The 26,613-nt window shown below is 43.5% G+C and overlaps 1 protein-coding gene across 2 annotated transcripts in view; it reads right to left on the bottom strand.

Moving 5' to 3' along the window:
• LOC129709753 (hippocalcin-like protein 1) overlaps positions 1–26,231 on the bottom strand; it is a 105,369-nt gene extending 79,138 nt beyond the window's left edge. Inside the window, exon 1 of one of the 2 annotated variants that reach the window (XM_055656310.1) lies at positions 26,016–26,231. The gene's annotated coding sequence lies outside the window, so the exon portion shown is untranslated. Of the gene's footprint in view, positions 1–25,476; positions 25,537–26,015 lie in introns of those variants that run through there. The other variant, XM_055656309.1, reaches the window with a different exon arrangement.
• Positions 26,232–26,613: the final 382 nt, after the last annotated feature.

Raw genomic sequence — 26,613 nt, 5'->3', positions numbered from 1 at the left:
GGGCTCTGTGTCTATCTTTGGCATCGCAGTTCTTTGTTTCTATCAATCAAATAATGCAGGCTGGGTAGGAAAAATGACCTTGCGTTTAAAAAAAAATTAAATTATTGTATTTATATCAGACAAACTCCCTTTGGTGAGCCAAGAGATTATTGAAAACCCCTTTTCAATCCGTTGACATGATTTTAACTCATTCCTTTTTGTTTAATAGTGATTTAGTTCTTTATTCTTACCAAGCTCTGATTTTTTCCAATCAGTTAGCTTGCTAATTATTAACATTTACAACAACTCTCTTAACGGTTTTTGAATGAAATTCAACCACTCACAGTTCAGACAATAAAACACAAATCAATCATTATCATAACACTTCAGGAAATCAACTTGCTACATCAAAGATTTGGAATCGATTACAGTTCTGGACGACCAGAGGAACAAACTTCCATTTATGCAAGGGATTTGCAATAGTTGCTACTCTTCAAAAGGTAAGGAATGTTTGAAAATAAAGCCTCTAATTTGTTCAAGGTAATGTCTCAGATTAACAATGACTCCACACTGAGCTAATCCATTCTGTGATGTTGAGAAATTAATATTGACTGGCACAATGGAGGTCACCTCTACTCTTTTTCAGATTGGGACATGGGATCTCTTGAATCAACCCCGACTTGTCAGTTAATTTAATACGTTCATTGATAGACAACAGTGCAACACTCTGTAAGTACTTTACCAAAACTGTATTTGGTCTTTGCAGTGGTTCTTGTACACTCTGCCTTCGGAGTTAACAATAACATAATTCAATAGGAAACTGACAGAGACAAACAAGTGAAGACCTGGTTGATTAACCCGAGCACTGCTGTTCGGGAGGTTCCGTGCAACCTGCTCCATGGTTGGTTAGTCAACGACTAAACCATCTCCCCCACCTGGTTTGCGAGGTGAGGAGGGGGCTGTGGATCCCCAGCTGGACCAAAAACAAGACCTGTCAAAGGGCGGATGAGCTCCTAGCGAGCCAACGGCCATCCACACTTCAGTAGAAGTTGCGATCACTGTCGTACATAACATTGTAAGGCACCACGCCCGTTGATGTTTTCAACGACGATGATGATGACTGCTGTTTGCGTCCTCATACATGGAGCATTGAAGTGAACATTATTGCTCCAATAGAAAATGCAGCAAGATTTGTTTATCGACTGACAAAAAGAACCAGCTGTTATAAACATCTGCAAACTAATTTCCATAATTTAAAAAAAGGATAAATTAGCAAGCGATTCAAGAATTAGAATTCCACCAATGGTTCGTGTTATGCCCTGTTTACTTGAATACTATTTTAATCAGGCATAGTCTATCAATGTAAACTGATCAATCACACTATTTGATTGATTCAAATGTTCTAATTGTACAAGAAAATTAAAAAAAAAAGGCAAACCTTAACATTCAGACTAAATAATCAAAAAACATTTGAAATACAAAACTTAATACCAAACTTTAATTCCATCTAAACAATATGCAATGTCCATCAATAAAATGCAAAGAAAAAAATGAATTTCATATTGGAAGGGTAAGACAAAACATAACAGTTTTGTCTTTAAACTCAGTGGAGCGAGACCGAATGCCCCCCCCCCTCCAATCTTTCCACATCCCCCAAGCCTTTCCACTCGTCACTTTAATTTCATGTATTTTGTGTTTTTTTTACGACTGTTGGCAGATCATTTTCCCTCCTGGGATGAATAAAGTTCTATCATATCATATCATAAGTTCAATGCACAATGCAAAATTTTCAAATAGAAAAGTCATATATATTCTTGAGTACCGCCCATGGCAGGAGATTATTCTTCAAAGATTGCATTTCTTTCATGAATGGTGACAAAGGTGATAGAGCTGTTACATCGCAGTGTCAGAGACCCGGGTTTGATCCTAACCTCGGTTGCTGTCTATGTGGGGTTTGCACATTCACCCTGTGACCGTGTGGGCATCCTCCGGGTGCTCCGGTTTCATCCCACACCGCAAAGAGGCGCGGTGCTTGTGTGTTAAAGGGCCTCTGTAAATTGTCTGCAGTGTGCAGGGAGTGGATTTGAAAGTGGATAACAGCAAACTAGTGTGAACAGCTGATTGATGGTGAGTGTGGACTCAGTGGGCTAAAACGTTTGTTACCATGTGGAAATCTCCAAACTAAACTAAAACATGGTTCCTCTGTAATATCACTCTGAAGACCTGGGATTTGCAACAAGTTCATACATAACCATCTGAAGAAGGGGCGTGACCCAAAACATCACCTATCCATGTTCTCCATCGATGCTTCCTGACCTGCTGAGCCACTCCAGCACTTTGTGTCCTGTTATGTACATAATTATTTAGGTGTAAATGAAAATGAGTGCTTGCATGATCCTGAGCATTTCCAAGTGCACAAGAATTTCTAAGCCGAGGTGTTTTGGCTCTCAATGTACATCAAAGCAACAGACTGTGAGGTTCAGGTTTCATGGCAAAATGCGCTCATCAGAAGTGCATGAATTTTATTAGACAGATGGGAGTTTTAAAATATCCACCTTATGAGCTAACATCCAGGAACTTTGCTGTCAAAGTTGGTAAGAATTCTGACTCTGGAGACAGTTAAAAATAAAACACCTACTTTAAAAATATGTCATTGAAAGAGAGTATCCCATTTGTCTGCTATTTGTCCTTACACTGAAGATCTCTCGTATGTAATCTATTGTTACACGTCATTAAAAAGTACGATTTCCATAACTATTATTCCGTATCAATTATTTACTCTATGGCCCGAGGGTGCCCCCAGAGCAAGTGCTATTTGTATGCAAATTCTGAACTGTGTAAAACACTGGACGTTTTATTGTAAGATATTTGACAACATTAAGAGGATCCGATTAAATTAAAAGCTGGTACCAACATTGAAAAAAATCTTTTTCTTAAATCTCTTCAGTGTGTTATGGAACTATACAGCTCAGAAACAGACCCTTCAGCCCACTAAGGTCATACTATCTAGTATTCATGTACACTAATCCGATTTTATTTTCTGCTTAATTGCAGTCACTCCTCACCAAATCCTACTACTCTCACCCACACACTACCAGTAACTTTGACATCTAGCAATGAGGGAGGAACCCAGGGGGAACCTACGAGACCCACAGGGAGAACATGCGTACTCCACACACAATGCACCAGAGGTCAGGATTGAACCTGGGTTACTGGAGCTGCAAGGGGCTATGCCACAGAACTATGCAAGTCATCTTTGACCCGATCTCTAGTCAGGGAGTGCAGCAGAGACCCTGAACCCGAGGACAGAAGTAGCCAGTCCACCGGGTGAACAATTAGCCTCTATGGCCAGTGGATCGCTGGACATGGATTTGCATTGGGTCAGGATAAATATCCTCTAGAAAATATCTCCTACTCAATCAATACAGGTCACATCTGCAGAACAAAAAAAATCTGGGACACAGCTAGTTTATTTTTATCCTTGGGCCAGCTGATGGAATCTGCTCAAGATGTGTCAGCATTGACTGAGTCTAACCCTGACAAGAAGTTTAGTTTTACTGTGGTCAGAATTTAAATGTTTGCCTCAAGTTGCCATTCAGGAACCTCTCCAAATATTTAAGATTAGGAGTGAGGAGGCAATATTGGGACTGTAGAATTTAGTCCATCATGTCCACGTATACATTAGAACACTTAGTTGCATGCAAAGAGCCACATCAATATAGAATTAGGCAACGTTTCGGGTCGAAACCCTTCCTCGACCCGAAACGTTGCTCATTTCCTTCGCTCCTTAGATGCTGCCTCACCCGCTGAGTTTCTCCAGCATTTGTGTCTACCTTCGATTTTCCAGCATCTGCAGTTCCTTCTTAATCAATATAGAATTAGTTGGTCTCAAAGGCAGACTGTTTTGTACCAATCTTTGTACTAACAACCTTTACTTCATCAATCCAGTGCCGTCAGGTCACTGGGCCTTAATGTAAGAATATAAGAAACTGTATATCTCTTTAGCAAGATCCAACATTTCAGAGACTTGAAAAGTGCAAGATGGCGCTGGAACATGGCGACTCTCTCTCTCTGTGAGCTGTTCTAGAAGTGGATCTATTGTTTTCATGTATAGCACGATTTGACTGGACAGCATGCAGAACAAGCTCTTCGCTGTATCTCTGTACACGTGACAATAAGCAGCTAACTAATTAAAAGGTACAAGTGGTTGTAGAGGTGAACCAAGGTTTTTCCAATGGTAGACATTTTTAAAGTTCAGAATAGTTCTCGATGACCTACAAAGCAGAACCGTACACATATTCACAGATTGAATAACCAATGTGAAGTAACTCAATACTCCTTTTGGTAACTTTCACTCGTCCCTTGATACTACAAGGTCGCTGACCCAAGCACCGTCATTCCATCAGATCCACTGTGGCATGTTACAGTAGCGAGTGTACTTGTATACCACAGTTATCTCCATCTTGTTTCAGGTGATCCCAGCTGCAGTGACAAAGGTCAGTATCCACACGTGCGGTGGACACCTGCCTTTCTTTTGCTTTTGGCCACCTTCCCGGACCAGCAAAGTCCGGGGACCATTATTAACAGCTGCAACAGACAAAGGTGGGTCACTTATAATACCCAACATTGAATTGGCCACATGCTGCACAAGGCAGAGCCCGTCAAATTGCCGACAGCCTCACTGTAAATGGACAGGGCATGTTGCATCCAAGGCTAGAAAGTGGATTCTGGCCAAAAGTTTAAATCCACTTTCTGGCCTGGATACATCATGACTCACTTCAGTGAGCATTGAGCTGACTGTTTCTGTACTTCACACCCTTGGCGCTGGTTATGCATTTCCCCAGTCATTGGTCCTAATCCAGACTTCAGTTCATTGGCTCTGGGCCACTCCATTGCACCATTTCGGCACTGCAATCTACTCACACATACTCCTGTTTTCTTCAAGACCTGACCACATGCAGCACCAACTTATCTATGCTCCGTTTTTGATACCTCTTTTACCTACACCCATCATTGCACCAACTCCTGCGGAGCCCATGCCTTTGCTTCCTGATCCAATTTGCTTTCACCCACCAATTATATAATTTAAAAATTGGATTCTATTTACCTTTAAACTATCTCCGCAAGTTCCTTCTCACATACTTCCTTCTTCCTTAGCCTCTCAAGCAATCTGGTCCCCTACCCTTTCCTATCACCCATCAAGGGTGCTGTCTGTGTGGCGTTTGTATGTTCTCCCTGTGATCGCGTGGGTTTTCTCCAGGTGCTCAGGTTTCCTCCCACATCCCAAAGCTGTGCAGGTTTGTAGGTTAAATGGCTTCTGCAAATTGTCCCTAGTGTGAATGATAGAACTAGTATATGGATGATCGCTGGTTGGCATGGACTCGGTGGGCCAAAGGGCCTGTTTCCACACCGTACCTCTCAACTCAAAAGATTAATATCTGCATCCCTGTTCCCACTGTTCTACATTTGCCTTAACTAAAGATGAATACATTAAACAGCAAATTCCTAAATAAAAAAAATTCTCATTGAAGCAGTCAATCCTATTTTCAGTATTAATTTCATTGTGCTAGCACTTTGCTTAACTGCATTTAAAAAAATTATAATTTGATTTTAAACTTGTTCATAAAAGACATTGTTTCCAATTTACAAAATCGTTCAGATCAAAAACTTTGCTGAACCTCAGAACAAAATTCATGGGGTCAAAAGTTTAATTCTTCAAGGAATTTAATATCATACAGGATTTCAGCAGATTAAATTGAAAATCCCAAAAGCTGCTCTGAGGAGAGGCAATAGCCAATTATAAAGCATTATCATCAATCTTCCAAGAGTTGGGAGAATTGATTAAGAATTTGTTTAATTATTTAGCAGTGATTCCAGTTTTAAGCAGCATCACCAAATGTTCTAGAATTAATAATTCAACAAGCATTTGCTGCTAACATCAACTGGAATAAGAATACAGAAAGTACCTGGACATGTCAGGCTCGCAATCTACATCCAAGAAAGTTTGCTTTTGAAAATTGGGCTCACCAGAATAGAGCAATTTTGTACACATTTCTGGAAGCCTTAATTCCCATTGGGAAATTCATCACCATATTAAGCACTGGGATATTTGTTCCCTATGACTCTTTTCCAGTGCGAAACAAATTCACATCGTCGGAACAGTGAAATAATATGCAGTCTGCATCTGCATAGAGGTCAAACTCTTTACTGGTGCCACAGTTCAGAGAATTTGGAAGATCTTTATATTAACTACAAGAACAAAAAAGTTGCCACTGCAAATGTGATGATAAATTTCCCAACAGGCACTAAGCCACCCAGAAATTTAAACCTACCCTGTATAAAAACGGACTTGTTTTTATTTACTTGGAGAACAATCAAACATAGAAGATAGAACAGTCCAGCAGGGGAAATGGGCCCTTTGGCCCACAATGTTAATGACAAAGATGTACATTTACAGGACTCTAAAGATGTACAAGTCTGTAGGTTAATTGGCTATGCTTAAAATTGTAAATTGACCCTCCTAGGATAGTGCTAGTGTATGGGGATCGCTGGTCCATTAGCCGAAGGGCCGATTTCCATGCTGTATCTCCAAGCTAAACTTCTACGTTCAAACTTCTTGAAATAAAGGCTAACATACTATTTGCTTTCCTAATCACATGATGTCTCTCCTTCTGATCTTTCAGAGTTTCACTTAAAAGATTCCTTTGAACGAGCATCACCCAGTCTCCCAGCATTTAAAATTGAATCAAAATCTCAGTGTGTGTGTGGCGAGTGGGACGAGTGTGCCCCCTCCCATTGGTACGGAACATTCGCATTTTTCAGCTTGAAATTGTGCAATATGGTGCATACTGCAGCGAGTCTTATAACTTACACTTGAATGCAATATATATGCTTTAAATTGGATTGGAGCATTTTTGAAAGGGGGGGGGAGGCTGTGCGATCACTGATCACTGGCCTTGGGGGTACCCGGTGAGGGAGTGGAGCAACCGAGTGGGGAGAGGGTGTGGAAGAAGGGTAGGAACCTTTTGAACTTTGATGTATTAAAATCATGTTTTAGTGCACTGTAGAAGAATGATTTCAATGTATTTTGTATGAAGTATTTTTAAGAGGTAACTTTTTAAGGGGTAACTTTATCCACACAAAGGGTAATGCATGTATGGAACAAGCTGCCAGAGGAGGTAGTTGAGGCAGGGACCATCCCAACATTTAAGAAAAAGTTAGACTGATACATGGATAGGACAGGTTTGGAGGTATGGACCAAAAGCAGGTGGCGTAGCTGAGACATGTTGGCGGGTGTGGGCAAGTTGCGCTGAAGGGCCTGTTTACACACTGTATCACTCTATGACTACATTAGACCTCCACCATGCATGAATGCTTCAAAATCAAGTGATCGCGTTTTATTGCCATATACTCAAGCATAGAAACATAGAAAATAGGTGCAGGAATAGGCCATTCGGCCCTTCGAGCCAGCACTGCCATTCAATATGATCATGGCTATTCATCTAAAATCAGTACCTCTTTCCTGTTTTTTCCCCATATCCCTTGATGTTGTTAGTCCCAAGAACTAAATATAACTCTCTCTTGAAAACATACAGTGAATTGGCCTGCACTGCCTTCTGTGGCAGAGAATTCCACAAATTCACATCTCTCTACGTGAAGAAAGTTTGTCCTCATCTTAGTCCTAACTGCCCCCCCCCCTTTATTCTTAAACCGTGACCCATGGTTCTGAACGCCCCCAACATCGGGAACATTTTTCCTGCAGTTACAGTAAGTGAAAATCTAGCAGGCAAGCAGGATGCTTTCTCCAACCACCCCCATTTGAAGTCCACTACCTTCCACTGTTTCTACCCAGTGCTTGGTACTTACTTCCAGCAGCCATTGGTTGACCTCCAGGATGCACCGAGCCACAACCTGATCCATGCCTGTCCCCTGGGCAAATTCGACACAGACTCTCTCTCTTCCCCCCCCCCCCCTCCTCTTCTCTCTCTCCTCTCACCCCCCTCTCTCTCCCCTGTCTCCCCCTCCTTCTCTTCTCTCTCTCCCCCCTCTCTCTCTCCCCCCTCTCTCCTCTCTCCCCCCTCACTTCCCCCAACCTCGTTCTCCCCCCCCTCTACACACACTCTCCCCTTGTCTCTCCTCTCACCTCTCTTCCCCCCCTCTCCTCCTCTTCCCCATTTCTCCCCCCCTACCTCACTTCCCCTTGCCCTCTCTCCCCTCTCTTTCTCCTCTGTCTATCTCTTTTTCTTTCCCCGTTTCTCTCTTTCCCCTCTTTTACCACCCCTCCTCTCTTCCCATTCTCTCTCCCATTCTCTCCTACCCTCTCCACCCCCTCTCACTCCTCCCCCTCACTCTCCCCCTCTCTCCTCTTCTCTCTCTCTCCATTCACTCCCCCCTGTCTCTCCCATCTCACCCCCCTCTTTCTCCCCCCAGTCTCACTGTCTCCTTCCCCTCTCTCTCTACCTCCCTTTGAGAGTCTGTCCTTTCGGCACAGAGACTCTCGTGGCAGCGGCAGCGGCACAATGCTTCTGACGCCTCCGATGCCCGGGACACTTGCACTGTCCGGAGTGCTCCATGGCCAGAGCTGCAGCGAGCGACACGCCGACCCCGGCAAACACTCGTCCGTCCCGGCTCCCCGCATCTGTTCCGGCCGCTGGTTCTGCTCCCATCCCTCCCGCAGCCCCGGCTCTCCAACACCCGCGGACCATGCAGTTTATCCGAGTTTTTAAATTTGCGTTGATCACAAAATTTCTCACCACTGAGCGTGAGAAATTTCTGATGAACGTGAGGGCGTGAGAGTTTGCTCGAGGGCGTGAGTCTCACGCTCAAAGCGTGAGAGTTGGCAGCCCTGCTAAAAGTCTCATCTTGACCACTTCCTGTCTACATTGTAAATACATTTTAGAAAAAAACACTACCCTATATCGCTATGATTTTTTCGCCATCTTACTCACCATCCTCCTCTCCTCCAGCCGCCCCAAGGTTTTTTTCCGATCGGCGAAATAATAAAAAAGTTAGGAATGTTAAAAAAAAATGGTGAGATCAGCAGATAGGTCTTCTCGCCTGACAAGGCCCTCGCCCCCACACCCCCCCCCCTCTCCCCCCACACCCCTGCTCCCCCCACACATACCCCCCCCCATGGCCCTGTTTCCAATCTTTCCACCATTACGCACAAGCAACAAGACAGACACCATTGTATGCAGATACCGAGAAGTGTGTCCAGCTCTGGCTGAACAACTTGTAATCTTGTGTGTGGACTCGACAAGAAGGGATTTACTCACTGCTCCTATTTTTGTACCCATTGAAGCCACTTTATGAACCTCTCCATATTCAAACCCTGTGAACAACTTATAACTATAAGTTTGCTATTGATATTGAACCCAGTTCAATATCAATAGCAAACTTAAAAATATGACATTTTGTCCCCTCAAGCTACTGGTTGATATAGATTGAATAGCTTTGTCCTACTTAACTTCATTCTCTTTCTCTACTCTTTCAAAGGCATTGCCAGATGAGAAACAAATACCTTTTGTATGTAATTCTTCATACACAAAACCAGAACTGCCTTACAGCAAACATTCATTATTAAAGACCATAGATAAATTGGGCTTACCTGTCCAGAGGCATTCATTGATCTATGCTAGAAGAACGACAACCTTAATGTTTTCTCTTCTCTTGTAGTCTCATTTCCACCCATGATATTAGATACTGTAACTTGTGCTGCCAATGTATAAAACACCCCCAAAACGCTTATAGAAAGTTTGCCACCCAGGTTTGGCAAAAAACTAGAGTGGTAAACAGAGAAACAAAGAAAATAGGTGCAGGAGTAGGCCATTCGGCCCTTCATGCCAGCACCGCCATTCAATATGATCATGGCTGATCATCAAAAATCAGTACATGGTGAAAGAGTGGTGTTTGATAAAGCAGGTAAAATTTGGAAGAGAGTAAAGGAGCTGTCCCAGGTTACACAAAAAAGCTGGAGAAACTCAGCGGGTGCAGCAGCATCTATGGAGCGAAGGAAATAGGCAACGTTTCGGGCCGAAACCCTTGGTTTCGGCCCGAAACGTTGCCTATTTCCTTCGCTCCATAGATGCCGCTGCACCTGCTGAGTTTCTCCAGCTTTTTTGTGTAACCTTCGATTCTCCAGCATCTGCAGTTCCCTCTTAAACAAGGAGTTGTCCCACTTGGGCGACCTAATCTGCGAGTTTAGAAGAGTGTCTTCGACCTTCAAACTCGCAGCATGTTGGACACGTGGTCCTAGCAGGTCGCTGGAACTATCCTTCATGCTCGAGGGAAGTTCCCGAATACTCGTGGCCTCAGCTAGGTCGCGGAAATCTTTTCAGCATGTTGAAAATGTTTCCGCAAGTAAAATTTGGTCGGCATGGTTCTTTTGACTTGTAGTGCGTGGAGTGGGGTCGCTATTTAGTTACAGGCAGTCGAGGGCAGCCGTAGGCAATCTCCTTCGCTGACCGGGCATTTTGATTGGCTCATTGGAGTTTTCAGGACCAAGGAAAACCTATCGGTAGGCAAAATGCCCACTTTATTATACTTCTTAAAAGTGTCTCCACTCCGACTAGGCTGTTGCCACATAGTTGACGGGGTGTTGCCTGTATGATCGCGAGTCGTTCCCTCAGTCGCCCAAAGAGTCATAGCGTCTTTCTGGTCACCGCCTTTTCGGAGAGAGTCGATGACAGTGGGTTTGATGCCAATGAACGTAGCTCGATTTCTCCCGACATAGGTGCTGTCATAGTTGTCGCCAGATTAACGTAGGTCGTCTCCGGTGCTAACTTCATTTTTTGTTGTTGTTAAAGTAATGATTCTATTCCAAATTTTATGTCGAAATTTTATGTCGAAGGTTTTTTGGCAACCTGCTACGACTATGACAGTCGCAGGCAGTCGCCTAAAAATAGCCTAAATGGGACAGGCCCTAAAGGAAAGATATTTTCACTCAGTTGAGCATTTGTGGTTTGACTATTAACATTTAGTAAAACACGAAACAGAAAACGTCACACACATACGCAGTGTTTCTATTATGAGCAGAGAGTTAATCCACTGTTCACACATTCTTTAAAGAACCATATAATGCCAACTACAAACATAATGTTAGATTAGTGTGTGTTGTCAGGGTGAATTAGGCATTAAATACTACTCTTCAGTGAGGCAAATCCCAAATGTATTCTGTGGGAACAGCATGAATTTTTATTCTATAGAAACAGAACACCTCATTTTCTTGCTCGAGCCTACCTCCCATGATGAGGGGCAGCTAATTTCAGGATAAATTATAGATTTATGTCTCTATATGCACTCATCAGGGCTAAAGGAAAAAATAGTAACTCTCAGTTTTTAAATAGTGCACTGGGCCATGCATTGTCCCAATTAGCTTGCTATCAGATATTGCATTTGCAAAAGATGGAACGGGCAGTCAGTTAAACCAAAACTGAAATCTCAGTATGTTCATCAAATTAAAAGTTCATCAGAAGGGAATGAAAATTTAAAGATGTACAGTTAAGCAAAAAATAGTTTTATGCAAATCACATGTAATGTTTTATGTTAGGCCCTTCGGCTCATTGAGTCCGCATCAACCAGCGATCCCCGTACACTATCACTATCCTACACACACTTTGGACAAGTTGCATTTATACCAAGCCAATTAACCTACAAACTTGTAAGTCTTTGGAGTGTGGGACGAAACCAAAGATCTCGGAGAAAACCCACGCAGGCCACGGGGAGAACGTGCAAACTCCATACAGACAGCAGCCATAGCCAGGATTGAGCCTGGGTCTCTGGCGCTGTAAGGCAGCAACTCTACCGCTGCACCACAGTTTCTCCAAGTTTCCTCCCCTTCCTGCTGCTAATGAATCCAGTGTTCAACAGAACGGATTTAAAACCTTTACAAAAGCGCCCACTGCATAGAATATTGAAAAGTATAACCCAGGAGCAAGCTCTTCAGCCCAAAGTATCTGTGCCAAACATAATGCCAAGATATTCTGATCTTATCAATTCCATGCATATCCATGTGTCTATCTAAACCCCTCTTAAATGCCACTATGGTATCGGCCTCCTTCACTATATCTGGCAGGGTATTTGGGACACCCACCATTTCTGTGTAAGAAACATGCCTTCTTCAAAAGTACAGCAAAGTATATAATTACCATTCTTGTACAAGGTGAGGGGGAAAGATTTAATAGGAACCCGAGGGACAACCTTTTCCACCCAGAGGATGGTGGGTATATGGAACAACCTACGAGAGGAGGTGGATGAGCCAGGTACTATAACAACATTTAAAAGACATTTGGACAGGTACATGGTTAGGGAAGGTTTAGAGGGATACGTGCCAAACGCGGGCAGGTGAGACTAGAGTAGATGGGGCATCTTTGTCGCAGGGGCAAGTTGGGCCAATGGGCCTGTTTACATGCTGTATGACTTTATGATGATTTATTGGATGTAGACAGTTGAAGGTTGAACAACCAATGACTTCTATAAATTCTCTTCCTTGTTTTCAAGCATATCCATGTTCCCCATCTCCAGCCATGCTGCAGGGCCATGCATAGGATGCAAGTCTGAGATATGACTGATGTAGCTGTGCTTCTCTGGACTATCTCCCTCCAAGGCATCAATGCCTTTCTAATGCACCCTGCAATCATCTCCAAGTTATAGCGCTCCACCAATGAAAATGTTGCAACTACCCTTATTCCAGAAAAGGTTTCACCTTTCATTTCTCCTCAATGCCTTCTTCTTTAGTCAATCATTTAATTGCCTCCACCATCTCCTCATGCAGATTAGCATATTTTAGTTATTTTTGTTCAATTGTGCACCCATGAAAATTTGCTGCATTAATATGCCACACAAATAGAAGTTGTGCAAAATATCATTGTGCAAACAATGATCTCGAGCTTTCTGTATCCTCCTGCCTCATAATGTTCACAACTGTTTATGCCCGGTGGCACGCTGCTTCCTGGCAGAGGATTCCCAGCAGGCAGCACGTGGCAGATGGTCCTGCCGAGCTTTGGCCTTAGCCCGACTCACCTGCAGCAGAACTGGGAACTGGGGGGGGGGGGGGGGGGGGGGGGGGAAGCTCAGCCCCGAACACCAGGAGCCGGAAAGGAGGGTGGCAGGCGTTGTGGACAAAGGAGCCGGGAGGGAGAATTGGGGCGTCTTACCTTCCACATCCTCAAGGTCAGCCCCCAGGGGACGAGGGTCGATAGCCGGGTAAAGAGAAGGAGGATGGTTTACAGGACACCAAGATGGAGGCGGCAGCTGCAATGGGTCTTGACGGCCAGATTCAGCCGAGACTTGAAAATGGCAACAAAACAGGACCAATCGTGCTTAGACTCAGTGGGCTGTTTCTATGTTTTATGCACCTACTGTTCTTATGTATGGCAATAACCTTACTGATCTGGGTGCAAAAAAAAAGAATTTCACTACCTTGGTACACGTGACAATAAACAGTTGAACTCTTTCCTTCAATTCCTTGCATTAATTGAAGAATCCCTAGATGTGGTCCTCATCAAGCAAGTCCATGACAATCAGACGTTGGATTGAGAGCTGCTACAAAGGCAGGTTTTCCACTCCTATTCCCCTCTGGGTCGACATTAAAAACAATTGTCCAGTGGGGAAGTGCCAAGTCGGAAAATCCCAGCCATGTTTTCCTACACGGTCTACTTATCTACTGATGACAGGTTATCTTCTCCTCTGACTGGATCCTGGAGTGGGACTAAAATTATACATAACAGGAAGATGCTCAATTTAATTGCCAGAATAGAGTCAAATAATTGCACAGCGAGTGTAGAGTGATAGAAACCTTTGAGTAATGGTGATTGGGATTGTTGGCAAGTTCAGCATTTATTATCCTAATTGCACCCAAGATAGTGGCGGTGATTCACCTCCTTAAACCACTGCAGTTCTCTGGTGAAGATACTCCCATGGTGCTGGCGTATAGAAGACATGCCAGGATTTAACCCCTCGGCAGCGAAAAATCAGTAAACAATTTACTGACGTGACCCCCAAAGGGACGGGTTTCATCATTACCAGGTTACAAACCAGCCAGGGCACCCTCACGAACCAGAAATCCTCAACGGAAAAATGCCGTCTAGTGCAATAGACGAGTAATGCATCAGATCCAGTCGCACTGCCCCCATTATCAAGAAGCCTGCAGCGCATTAACCAGCCTGACGTGTGGAGAATGGCTAATTGAGCGAGGTTCTGATGAACTGCTAGCACTAATGGAACTGCAACTCAGCATGAATCATTTGCCTAAGCGCAGGAAGGAAAAGTAAACAGAAACGCAAGGCAGGCGTTAAAATGACCTTGCTTTCAGACTTGAAAGTAGAAGATCAAATGGAAAATGTAATATTTTCAGGCAATTAAAAAACTAAAATAAAATCGGGCATTCATATTACTCAAGAGGGCATTTTTTATTTTTTAAAATGTCATTATATTTTATCTACATTCTGCCAGGTGGTGTTTTAAGAAAGATTAATGCAACCAACATTTTGTCTCGCACCGTTCTATCCCAGCTGCTGCCATCTCTCGCCAGATCAGCTGGAGTGATAGACGTGCTAATAAGTCCATCATCACCCATGCATGGCCTTGTAAAGAGGGTCACACTTGCAACAGACAAAACATGTGGCTCAGGCCAGTCATTTTGAACATGGGAGCACCTGTTCAGAAAATCTAGAAAGCACTCTACGAAAATGCACTATAATTAGTAGGTAAATAGTTCGAAACAAAAATCAAGATTAATGAATCTATTGCTAAAGTCATTAAAACATGCTTCCCTTTAATCTTGGAAATAGAAGCATTTGAGCAGCCATTTGCTTGTGGAATCCTTACCCGTTCTCTGCAGATCAGATGATGGCATGGTAGCGGAGCTGGTGGAGCCACTACCTCACAGCGCCACAGATTCAGGTTTGATCCAGTCCTCAGGTGCCGTTTGTGTGGAGCCTGCATGTTCTCACTGTGACTGTGTGGGTTTCCTCCAGGCGCTCCAGTTTACTCCCACATCCCAAAGACGTGCGGGTTTGTAGGTTAATTGGTCTCCGTCAATTGCCTCTAGAGTGAGGCAAGTGTGTAGAACCAATGAGTGAACGTGTGATTGACGGTCCACGTGGACAGTGGGCTGAGGGTCTGTTTCCATGCAGTATCTCCAAACTAAAATGCAGTTCAACCTAACCCCGGTTCTCTCCCTGTGACCCTGCAATTTTTAATTCTCTTCAGTATTTGTCCAATTTGCTTCCACAAGAAATGACCAAATCTGTTTTCACTACCTTTTCTGTGACTGGATTCCATGCCATGGCAACTCAGTGTGGAGAAACGCCTTCTTTCATGTTAGTCAAACAAACCTGTAGATGCTGGTTTACAAAACAAAATCCACAAAGTGCTGGAATAACTCTGTTATAAGAACCCATACAAAGATGCTGGAATAAATCAGCATCTCTGAAGAACATGGATAGGTGATGTTTCGTGTCGGGACAACTATTCCTCCTGTCCTTGTTCTTTTGTTAAGCAACTTAAATCTGTTCAATAGAACAGTACAGCACAGAAACAGGCCGTTGGGCCCACAATGTATTTCTCCTGTGGTCCATATTATTTCTGCCAATGACATACTAGAGAAGGAGCAGGAATAGGTCGTGTGGTCCCTAGGTCTGCACCATCATTCAAAACAAAAGAGCATTGTTGGTCTAATCCTTTTCTCAGCTCCATTTTCTAGTCTGATCTCCTCCAGCATCAAATTCCCTGCAAACCAAATATTCAATCTATCAATATATCTAAAGACACTGCTTCCATCGTCCTTCTGACTGCTGAATTCTCAAGCTTCACAGCTCCCAAAGGAAAAATCCTCTTTGCCTTGTGACTTATCCGTCTTTCTGAGTCCATGTCCGCTTGTGATAAACCACCCACCCCACAGAAGAAACGTGCTTTTGCAACATCCACATTGCTGCTCAGTATTTCATGACAAACCTCTCATCCCAAGAAGGCAAGAATATCAAGTGTCACTGTACCAATTGGTACAGCGAGATTTGGGTTGCCATACAAATAGAAAGAACACACGATAGAATTTAACATGAACGTCCCCACACAGCGGAATCAAATGTGGGGAAAAGCAATAAAAGTTCAGTCCACTTCCTCCAAGTTCATCCGTGGTCCGGGCCTATTGAGCCCTCCGCAGTCGCCACAACGGCGGCCCGATGTTTCAAGCCCTCTCGCCGGCAGATGGAACTCCGGCGTCGGACGAACAATCTCAGCAACTTGGGGAGTTTCCCCGAAGTCCACAGGCCGAGCTGGGCGGAGCTCCACAGGGCAATCCTCGGCGAAGGATCCCAGAGCCCCGCGTTGTTAAAGTCAGCGCCGCCCGTGGCTGGAAGCTCCACAGACCACAGCTCCACGGTATTGAAGTCGGCAGTCCCAGCACTCCGGAACTACAACGCGGCGACCCCTGTAAGGCATCGCTCCGCGATGGTACTTCAGTGTTGCGCCGCTGCTGAAGCTGAAGCTCTGGCCGGTCTCTGGCAGGAAAGGCCACGCTAATCCAGATGGTAGGCTGCGAGGAGGGGGCGAAGATGGAAGATGTTGCTCGGAGGAAAGACGCATTCCTCGAACAGGGAGTGACTAAGAAAACAGTTTCCCCCTCCCCCCTCACCCCCACATAAAAAGAATAAAAGACCTCCAAAACAAAACTTGACAGACTAAAGATAACAAATTAAAAAAGGATGAAAGGACGAACAGCTGCAGGTGCGGCAGCCATACTCAACGGTGCCACACACCTTCCTTTTATAAGGAGAGCACATCTCCACACTGCATGTCAGGAGTGGCACAGTGGCTGCCTTACTGCGCCAGAGACCCGGTTTTGATCCTAACTGTGGTGTGTACAGAGTTTGTATGTTCTCCCCATGATTGCGTGGGTTTTCTCCGGGAGCTCCGGTTTCCTCCCACACTCCAAAGACGTACAGGTTGGTAGGTTAATAGGCATGGGAAAACTTGTAAAACTGTCCCGTGTGTGCATCGGATAATGACATTTTGCGGGGATCACTGGTCGGCGCGGACTCGACGGGCCGAAGGGCCTGTTTCCGCACTGACTCTTAAACTAAACGTGTAGTCTCACCAAAACTTTACACTTGTCAGCATCACTTCTTTACTCTTGCTCTCAGTTTGCTTTCAAGAAATGCCAACATTCTATTTGCTGCTTTAATTAATCAAGGTGTCCCCATGCTATCACTGCCCTTGTACAAGGACAGCCTGAACTTTCCGAACATCAACATCTAATTATTTCTCATTATTTCATATTTTCCTTTTCAGTTTTCCCTGTCATGGTGGGTAACAGCACGTCTTCATGTTAAACTACCTGCTCAATATTTTCTTAACCCTTGGTGCCCTTCTTACATTTCCAATGTACCTTCATGTTGCCAGAAATTCTGTTTGCATTACCTCTGACCCCATTTGGGGTGGCACAGGGGTGCAGCGGTAGAGTTGCTGCCTCACAGCGCCAGAGACCCGGGTTTGATCCTGCCTGTGGATGCTGTCTGTACGGTGTTTGTACGTTCTCCCTGCGTGGGTTTTCTCCGGGTACTCCGCTTTCCTCCCACATCCCAAAGACGTACAGGCTTGTAGTTTAATTGGCTTGGGGGAAATTGTGAAATTGTCCCTAGTGTGTAGGGTATAGCACGTGTACGGGGATGGCCGGTCGGCCTGTTTCTGCGCTGTATCTCTAAACTAAACTAAATCCAAGTCATTAGTATAGATTTCACATCCACCAGATTGTCACGACAGTCAGAGCTGTGGCCCTGGAACTCGAACATGAGGAAAGACAGCACCTGCTGAACAACGCCTCCTATTCTCCCCTCAGCTGATGAATCACACTGCACATCATTTGGAAGTGGAAAGGACATAGCCTTTATAGTGGGTGGGAGGCACCAGTGCCCATCGCTGGGAAACATTTAGCAGCACAGCACTGCCTGAGCCCAGAGGCGTAGCTGACAGATTGGTCTTTGACAGGTGGAGAGAGTGAAACTACACAAGGGATAAACCACCTTCTCAAAAAGCCACCCATCCCATCCGTCACAGACAGCTTCGGTGAGACAGGGGCCGTTGTTATCCAGAGGTGTTATGTGGTCCATTCTGCACCAGTCAAGCATAGCTGGGCACCAATGAGGTACAGCGAGCTTCTGGTGTCAGAAGAATTGTATCCTGCCAGAATCTGTAACATTATGTGGAGGAGAGAAAGGGTGAGAGTTGAAGTGCATGAAATAAACCAGATAGTCTCAATAGCCTTTCAATGCAGTGAAGGAGATGGTTTGTCTGAGATAAAAGGAAGCAAAAGTGTTACAATCAGAGAAATTAGGGAAATTCAATGGGGTTCTTTACAGGAAGTGAGAATACAAGGAAGTATAATTAAGGACCTCCATCACCTTTGACCCCACAATAGGGTAATTGTGCCCCCCCCCCACATCATCAGGTCCATTGTTAACATAGCTTCCACCATGGTGAGCATCTCCAATGTGAACTCATTACTAGAAACAGCGTTCCTCTTTCCCTCCCAGCTTTGAGGGACCATTTATCCACGGCATTCTGATTGTACCTTGTTCTTTACCGTCAATCATTCTCTGTTACCTTCCTGTGCAACACCTATTTTTCCATCAGCTCCATTCTGATCCTCCGGAGCTACCAACAATCTATCCAGGCAAGTCGACGATTTACTTGTGCTTTTAATGGGAGAAGGCAGGAGAATGGGGTTAGGAGGGAGAGATGGATCAGCCATGATTGAATGGCGGAGTAGACTTGATGGGCCGAATGGCCTAAAATCTGCTCCTATCACTTGTGATCTTACAAGTCAGTACACAGGCATCCTAGCTCACAATGCAATCTCTGGACATCAGGGAAACATTACTCAGATTGGGTGACCACGCTTTGGGAACGCCCCCATTCAGTTCACACGTGCCATTGCACGTTTCATCATCCAATGGAGCATTTTGTGTCTATTTTCAGTAGAAACCAGCATCTGCACTTCCTTCCTACACATTTAGTTGATATCCTACTTCCACTTCCATTCGTCTGGCATTACAATCTTACAGCACCCTCGTCAGGTTTAATGGCACCTGGTCTTCAGACCAAGCCACATTGCAGCCTTGGGTGGCCTACCACATGTTTATACAAACATTGATTTTCCATCTTCAGGTAACTCCTCCCACACATGCTCACCAATGTACCTCGTTTTCTTGTCCCTTTGTTCACATTACCCATACCCTACCCCCACCTGATTCCAGCTCTTCATTGCCCCATTCCCATCTAGTTTCACCTATCACTGCTCAGCCCTTATCACCACCATCCCCAACCCACTGTACTGCTTTCACTGGTAATCTTTCCTGTTCCATCTCAGTCCCGAAGCCAGATCCCAGGTCTTGACCTGAAACAGCAACTTACACATTTTGCTTCCACAGGTGCCGAATGACCCACCGAGTTTTTCCCCAGCATTCTGTTTGTCTGTTGTAGATTCCAACTTATGTAATATCTTTGGTGTACACTGCAGTCTTATGTGTAGAAACCAGAGTTCAACAACTTCAAATAATAATTTCGCTATTGCTATTTGCATCTCCACCAATGCCCTCTTTTGCTTTACTGAATCATCCCATTCCTCATTTCATCTCCTGCATTTAGCCTTTATCTTTGTTCTGTCTGCCCTCTCTCTACATCAAAAGCCTCATTTAACTCAAAATTTAATACATCTTATAAATAATCATGAATCAAAATATTAGTTCAGGCTTTCACTCCGCTTATGCATCTAACCAAGAGTTTCCAATCACCTTCATTTTGATTTCAGCTAACACAGAGGGTCAGGGTAGAATTTACCGGCAATAAGCTCAGAGATGGAGCCCGGATATCAGGGCATGATTTATGTGGCTGTGAAGCTGCTGGAAGCAAAATTTTCCTCATACTTTTACTTCATCGTACTTGTGCCTATGATAATAAACACGTCTCGATTAGCTTTAGTTACTTTCCTACAACCATCAGGACTTGAATCGACCTGCACAACCCTAATCCTACCTCAGCAATGGAACACAATGGACCACCTCTTGCGCTACCATAGACTAGTTCGCTAGTTGCTTTTTCACTAATATCTTATTTTTGTACATTTTCATTGTCTTGTATAATTTATGTGCAATGTTTGTATAATGTATGCTTTGTGTGTTGTCCAAGTGCCTACGATGTTTCTGCAAGCAAGAGTTTCTTTGTACCTACATTTCACTGTACTAACGTATTTGGCAATAAACTCGACTTGACTTGAAAGGTAAGTAACCAGCGAAAGAGAAAATGTTCATGATGAACTGGTCAAAAAGAAGAAAGTGAAAGGGTAGACTCAACCATAATGGCAAGGATGTTCACAGGCTTGTTGAGCTGAGTGTAAGGGAATATGGTGAAGGCAGAAGACAGGGTTTGTCAGAAGAAGCCACATGTTCTTGCATTCCAGGGTGATCTAGGAGATGCTGCATCACAGCAGAGCCCCAGGCTCGATCCTGACCTCGGGTGCTGACTGTGTTGAGTTTGCACGCTGTCCCTGTGCCCACGTGGGTTTCCTCCGTGTGCTCCAGTTTTCCTTCTACATCCCGAAGACGTGCGGCTTTGCAGGTTAATCGGCCCTCTGTAAATTGCCCCTAGTGCTTGGGGTGGATGTTAAAATGGAATAACGTCGAACATGTGTGAACAGGTAGTCAATGGTCAGAGTGGACTCGGTGGGTGGGAGGGCCTGCTTCTATGCAGTAATTTTCCAATCAAACAAACAAATTTGGACAAGGGGAGCAGTACTCAGCTCAGCCAGATTTGGCAGTGAATGACAAACCTGTTGTCTGCAATGTACAGCAAAATCTACATCACCTGGAGTAAAATGAGGGCAGTATCAGGATGAAAAGGATCAAGCAATGAAGAACCGATATTAATTAAGCAATATACTGACATAAATGCTGGAGAAAGATGCAGGAGGCACCTCACCGCAATGTTACTGGTAGACAGCAACACAATATCAGGAATGCAAGTTGTATGAGATCTTTAATCATGCACCCACTAACATGAGACACCATTTCTACAGAATAAACTGATTTCTCTTGTGATAAGTATTGACAATTTTCAAATGAGCTGCAACATCTTTGGAGTGAATCCCATGGGTGAAATATTTTAGTTTCCATTTGGACATGGAAAGGTGTATGCATTAAAAACAAATTAAGATGTCATTGGGCGGGAATAGATTAACAAATTACATCCACACTTTATTTGGAATATTCTCCGTGGATTAAACAGGAGGAACAGGGCAACTATTTAAAAGACAAGTTACTTCCATTAATATTTTTGAAGGATGCTGTTCCCCAAAAACATTTCAAGCCCAATTGAAGAATAATTCTGCTTCTAAAGCAGCCGATGTTGCACATGTAACAAAACCTTAATATGGCTTGCACACAGTGCTGGGCTAATCTGAGCAAACCTGTGTTATGTGAAAGTGATCCCTAAAGTTTAATCATAGAATTAGTTGTATCTTTATTATTGTCACATGTACAGAGGTACAGTGAAAAGCTTTGTTTTGCACACTATCCAATCAGTTAATATTAAACATAAATGCAAACAAGTCAAACTCAAGTACAATAGGTAAAGCAAAGAGGAAGATACAGAATATAGTTCTTGGCATTGACATGCACCAGTTTCATGGACAAAGTTTTTGTGTACCTTTGATTTTCCAGCATCTGCAGTTCCTGTTTAAACACTGCAGACATAGCAGTGTTTAAGAAGGATCTGCAGATGCTGGAAAATCAAAGGTACACAAAAATGCTGGAGAAACTCAGTGGGTGGAGCAGCATCTATGGAGCAAAGGAAATAGGCGACGTTTCGGGCCGAAATCCTATATTTCCTTCACTCCATAGATGCTGCTCCACCGACTGAGTTTCTCCAGCATTTTTGTATATCGTCTAATGTCTGCAGTTGGATAGAGGTGACATGGACATTACCTTAACCTTTGGTAGGACCACTCAGAAGCCTGATTACAGAGGGGAAGAAGCGCTCTCTCTTTCCTCACCCTCCCGAGTCTGATAGTTCACACTTTCAAGCTTATGTATCTCCAACCTGACCATGGCGGGGAGGAGCAGTAATGACTGGGGTGGGATTCTGAGGAGTAGTAATGACCGTGCTAAGTCTCCGATTATGTTGACTGCTTTTCCTAAGCATCGAGAAGTGTGGTCCTTACTTTACATTCATTCCAAACTAAAATCCACATGGCTGGCAATGTCAGCTGATTAAGGCAGACAGATGCATTTTTAATTGCCCATGAATTCACACTCTACTGGGCAATGAAACTATCATTCACACCCACGTATAAATAAGATAAATTGCCTGAGATACTAAGTAATTCCTTTAGGAGAAGGAATGGGCTAATGATTAATAAGTGTTGTGGGTCCTCTCCACAAATGAACGGGATCAATGCCAAGGAGCTTAAGCCAAGATTTTATATATGGGTTGTGGTAAGCTAGTATTCAATACAAAATTCAATGTGATGCATATGCATAACTAGAAAGTGCTGGGGTTTTTGTTTTAAACCAGTAACTCTTTGGTCTTGGATGTGTGCCGTCCACATTATCTCTCACTATTTAACTGTCACATCAGCAACTTGCAGTGATCACACTGATTTCCTTCGTACTTTGCACGGCTAAACTTATACACAAGTTGCCCGAAGTGTAGCTGGCCAATTTCCTTCATGGTACTCAATCACAATCCAAACAAATAGATCAAAATACAATAAAACTGTACAACATTTTATTAAATTATTAAGTACAAGCAGATGTGACAGTGATTGTAACCCGTGGTTATAAAACACTTGAACTGTGCTCTCATGGTTTGTTGTCATGTGAAGCCGTCAAGGATAGGAATCTTCTAATTGCTCCTGGGCATTAATTATTGTTAATATAAAATCAAATATTTATTGCAAGAGGACTAGAATACAAAAAAAGGGATGCATTGCTGAGGCTCTATAAGGCGCTGGTCAGGCCGCATTTGGAGTACTGTAAGCAATTTTGGGCACCATATCTGAGCAAGGATGCACTGGCTCTGGAGAGGATTCAGCGGAGATTTACAAGAAAGATCCCAGGAATGTGTGGGTTAATATATGATGAGTGTTTAACGGCACTGGACCTGTACTCACTGGAGTTTAGAAGGATGAGGGGTGGGGGGGGGGGGGGGGGGGGGGGGGGGGGGAAGACTTCATTGAAACTTACCGAATAGTAAAAGGCTTGGATAGAGTGGATGTAGAGCTCCTTTCGGAAGGAGACGAGGATTTTTTTTAGTCAGAGGGTGGTGAATTTGTGGAATTCTTTGCCACAGAAGGCTGTGGAGGCCAAGCCAATTGATATTTTTAAGGCAGTGATAGATAAATTCTTGATGTCAGGAGTCATGTGGAGAGGGCAGGAGAATGGGGTTAAGAGGGAGAGATAGATCAGTCATGTTTGAATGGTGGAATAGATGGGTCAAATGGCCTAATTCTGCTCCTATGACATGACCAATGATCCTGATGAGAAATATCATTTGAAAAAATTGCTGTGTGTCATGAAGTGATTTCAAGTTGCAAATGCACAATTAAACATCACACACAGCTTTTTGTTATCAAAGTAACGTTATCCTTATTAGATTTTTTAATGTTTTATTATGTATTTGTTCCTGGGATATGGACTGGGGTTTATTCTCCATCTTCCATTGCCCCAGAAGCTGAGAAGGCAGTTAAGAATTAGTGACATACACTCCTCACAGGAAAGCAGATCTCTTTCTGTAAAGGAACTGAGTGAGGCAGATGGGGTTTTGATGACCATCCAGTAGCATCAGACTTGCCTTAACCGATATCAGTCTTTTAAATGAAAGATTTATTTAACGCAAACTCTAATTCCACAGCTGCTGAAAGGGGATTTGAACTCATGCCTTTGCATCAATAGCCTGAGCATCGGAATGCTTGTCCAATAACTTAATCTCTGCACTGCCATACGAGAATAACCAAAGTACACAGCCTGAAATTTGAAACGGAATGAATTGAAAAGCTGTAATATGACCAAAGTATCTGAATCACTGTAAAGAGAATAAAACTGACAATTCTTCCCCCCCCCCCCCCCCCCCCTCCAATAGGAAAGTACACCTTCATTCTTGCATCTCCTGCCAGTATATTTGAAATTAAAAAGTCACTCTCCACCAAAAAGGAACCAAAATATTTGACATTTTAAAATGACTGCTTCATCTTACTGAAAACTTGATGAAGGTGCTCTTTAACTGGTGAGATTAATTCCTGGAGATACGCACAAAAAGCTGGAATAACTCAGTGGGTCAGACAACATCTCTGGGGAAAAGGAATAGGTAATGTTTCAGGTCAAGACCCTTCTTATTCAATAGCAGTGAAATAACCTTGATAAATTCCTTGTTTTCCGTGTTAAAGAATGCCGCATCCTATGCTATTTTCTTTTCTGTACATTAAGGTGCAGAATGGATTATTATCTTCCAGAGTGGTACAGTTAGGGTGAGTAAGGGTAATTATCAGAATGGAATCTTATCAGGGTGTAGAAGGGTTTTTAAAACTGAAAATCAGAAAGAAGCTCTAAATTTACATGTGACAGCGATAATTGAAAGCATGGCAACTGCAAATGTGATCAGAGAATCTAAAGGCAGGCTGATGTACTGCCCTTTATAACAATACGAATTGGCACACAAAACTAAATCGACTTCTAGTTCTGAATATTTAACTGAAGCTACGGGTCTACACCAATAAATCAGAGCCTGACTTGTCACTTTGCTCTTGATTTGGAGAATAAATAAACATATCTGCACTATATGTAGTCCATTGCCTGGAAATCAAAATTGTCAGTTGATTGGCTTTGCTAAACAAAGTGCATCAGAGCTGGTAAAACAGACCAGGTTTCATGTCACCCGGAATTAATTGAGGATGATGAAATGGTTGCTGCAGGAATTTGAGACCCAAACCAGGGTTAAACAGAGCCTTGCACCTCTGAGCTTTAGTGCTCATCAATGCAAGTTTGACAATGCAGGCAAAGCCTTGATGTAAAGAGGTGATGTATCCTTGCGGCAGGAGATGTGGACCAAAAGTGTTCATGACAAGATCACTTTTAGGCGGATGCAATATAAAAAGGATAATGCTGTATCCTCCAGAGACACGGATAAAAGAGGATCTCCAAAAAAAAAAGACAAGTTCTGGATGTTCTTTCACTTGGTAAACAAACAAATTTAAACCACCATTGAATGCTTTAATTCTCCCAATGTGCGCGATTACACTGAACACTCGATTCTGAATGCAAGCCACTAATTCAAGATAAAGCTGAACCACATGCAGCAACGGTTCAAGATCTCCAGCTACAGGGAAAGGCTTAACATGGTCTGATTAACAGGCTGCACTGAGATTTATTCCGGCAAATCCCCAGCGCTGCAAGTAACGGCAGAATGACAAAACAAAAATCATTCCAGAGTAATTTAATTTCGATTTACCAGAAGTTGGAGCTCGTGTGGAAAAGCAAGTTGATCCGAGGAGATAAAATCCTCTTCGTCCTGGAATTAAAACGCTTTATTTACTTACAGTTAAAACAACCAGAATGTAACACCCTGCAATGAAAGGGCTCTCTGATAATTGACCATTCACCAATGCAAGTATGATACTGGTACAATCCACGTCATTTAAAAGTATATGCAGTTCCACTTTAACTACATTCACCCACGCTATGAACAGGCAAGACAAACCAGCGCACTGTCACATAAACGTGTTTATTAAACTCTTATTCGGGGCTGCAGCAGAACAAAATAGCCAGCGCTCAAGGTCATCGCGAGAAAAATTAGCACGATTTAACACCCTGTGAATGGTGTACGCGCCAAGCGAAAAGATCGTCGCCCATCAAACGGTGTAATAGAAATTGTAATTTCAAGTGCAGAATCTTAGTGCCCGGGAAACTGAAACCATCACCTACAGCAGTAATACAGTAATCTACAGCAAATTACTTCTCAGGTTTCATTGAATCCAAGCAACACTTTACCTTGCAGCGGCGGAATGCAGTCCTCTTGTCTGTCGTTTTTATATAAAGTCTATCCCAACGTGGGGACGACGTGAAATCGACACAGTTCAGGAGCACAATGCAACAATGTAACAATTCGCTGCGAGACTGATACTGACACAGAGCGCGCCCATTCCGCGGCGGGGGAATGGATGCTTGCTTTCAGTTCAATAAAAACATTAAAGAGGTGCCACTCTGCAAGCATCAAATCGTGTTCGCATTTTAAGTGTCTTACCCACAATTAAAAGGATTGATGACGTGTTAGCCGGCGCTTGAATGCCAATTAATTAAAAGGCCGATTGGGGTTTTGGCGTTCAGCTACTTCCTCTGTCCCCTGCTTGATGTTGATGTGTCCCTGAGAATTGTATCTTCCAGCAGGATGTCCAGTCTGCATCAATGAAGCCAGGAGATGCTCTTGAACCCTGCTGTCTGAGCATGCTGATTCACACGAGATGCGGCATAGTCGAGTACAGCAGAGTTGTCTTACATGGCATTTTCAGATAAAAACATGCGGCGGCGATTTCATTCAATAAGACTTGAAACCACAGCCGGCGCTATAAATACACCACTTATACTCAAA

The sequence above is a fragment of the Leucoraja erinacea genome, chromosome 26 (genome assembly GCF_028641065.1).
Source record: "Leucoraja erinacea ecotype New England chromosome 26, Leri_hhj_1, whole genome shotgun sequence".
NCBI classification, from domain to species: Eukaryota; Metazoa; Chordata; class Chondrichthyes; order Rajiformes; family Rajidae; genus Leucoraja; species Leucoraja erinaceus.
Note: the sequence above shows the minus strand (reverse complement) of the source record. Positions and strands in the feature narration are given on the sequence as shown.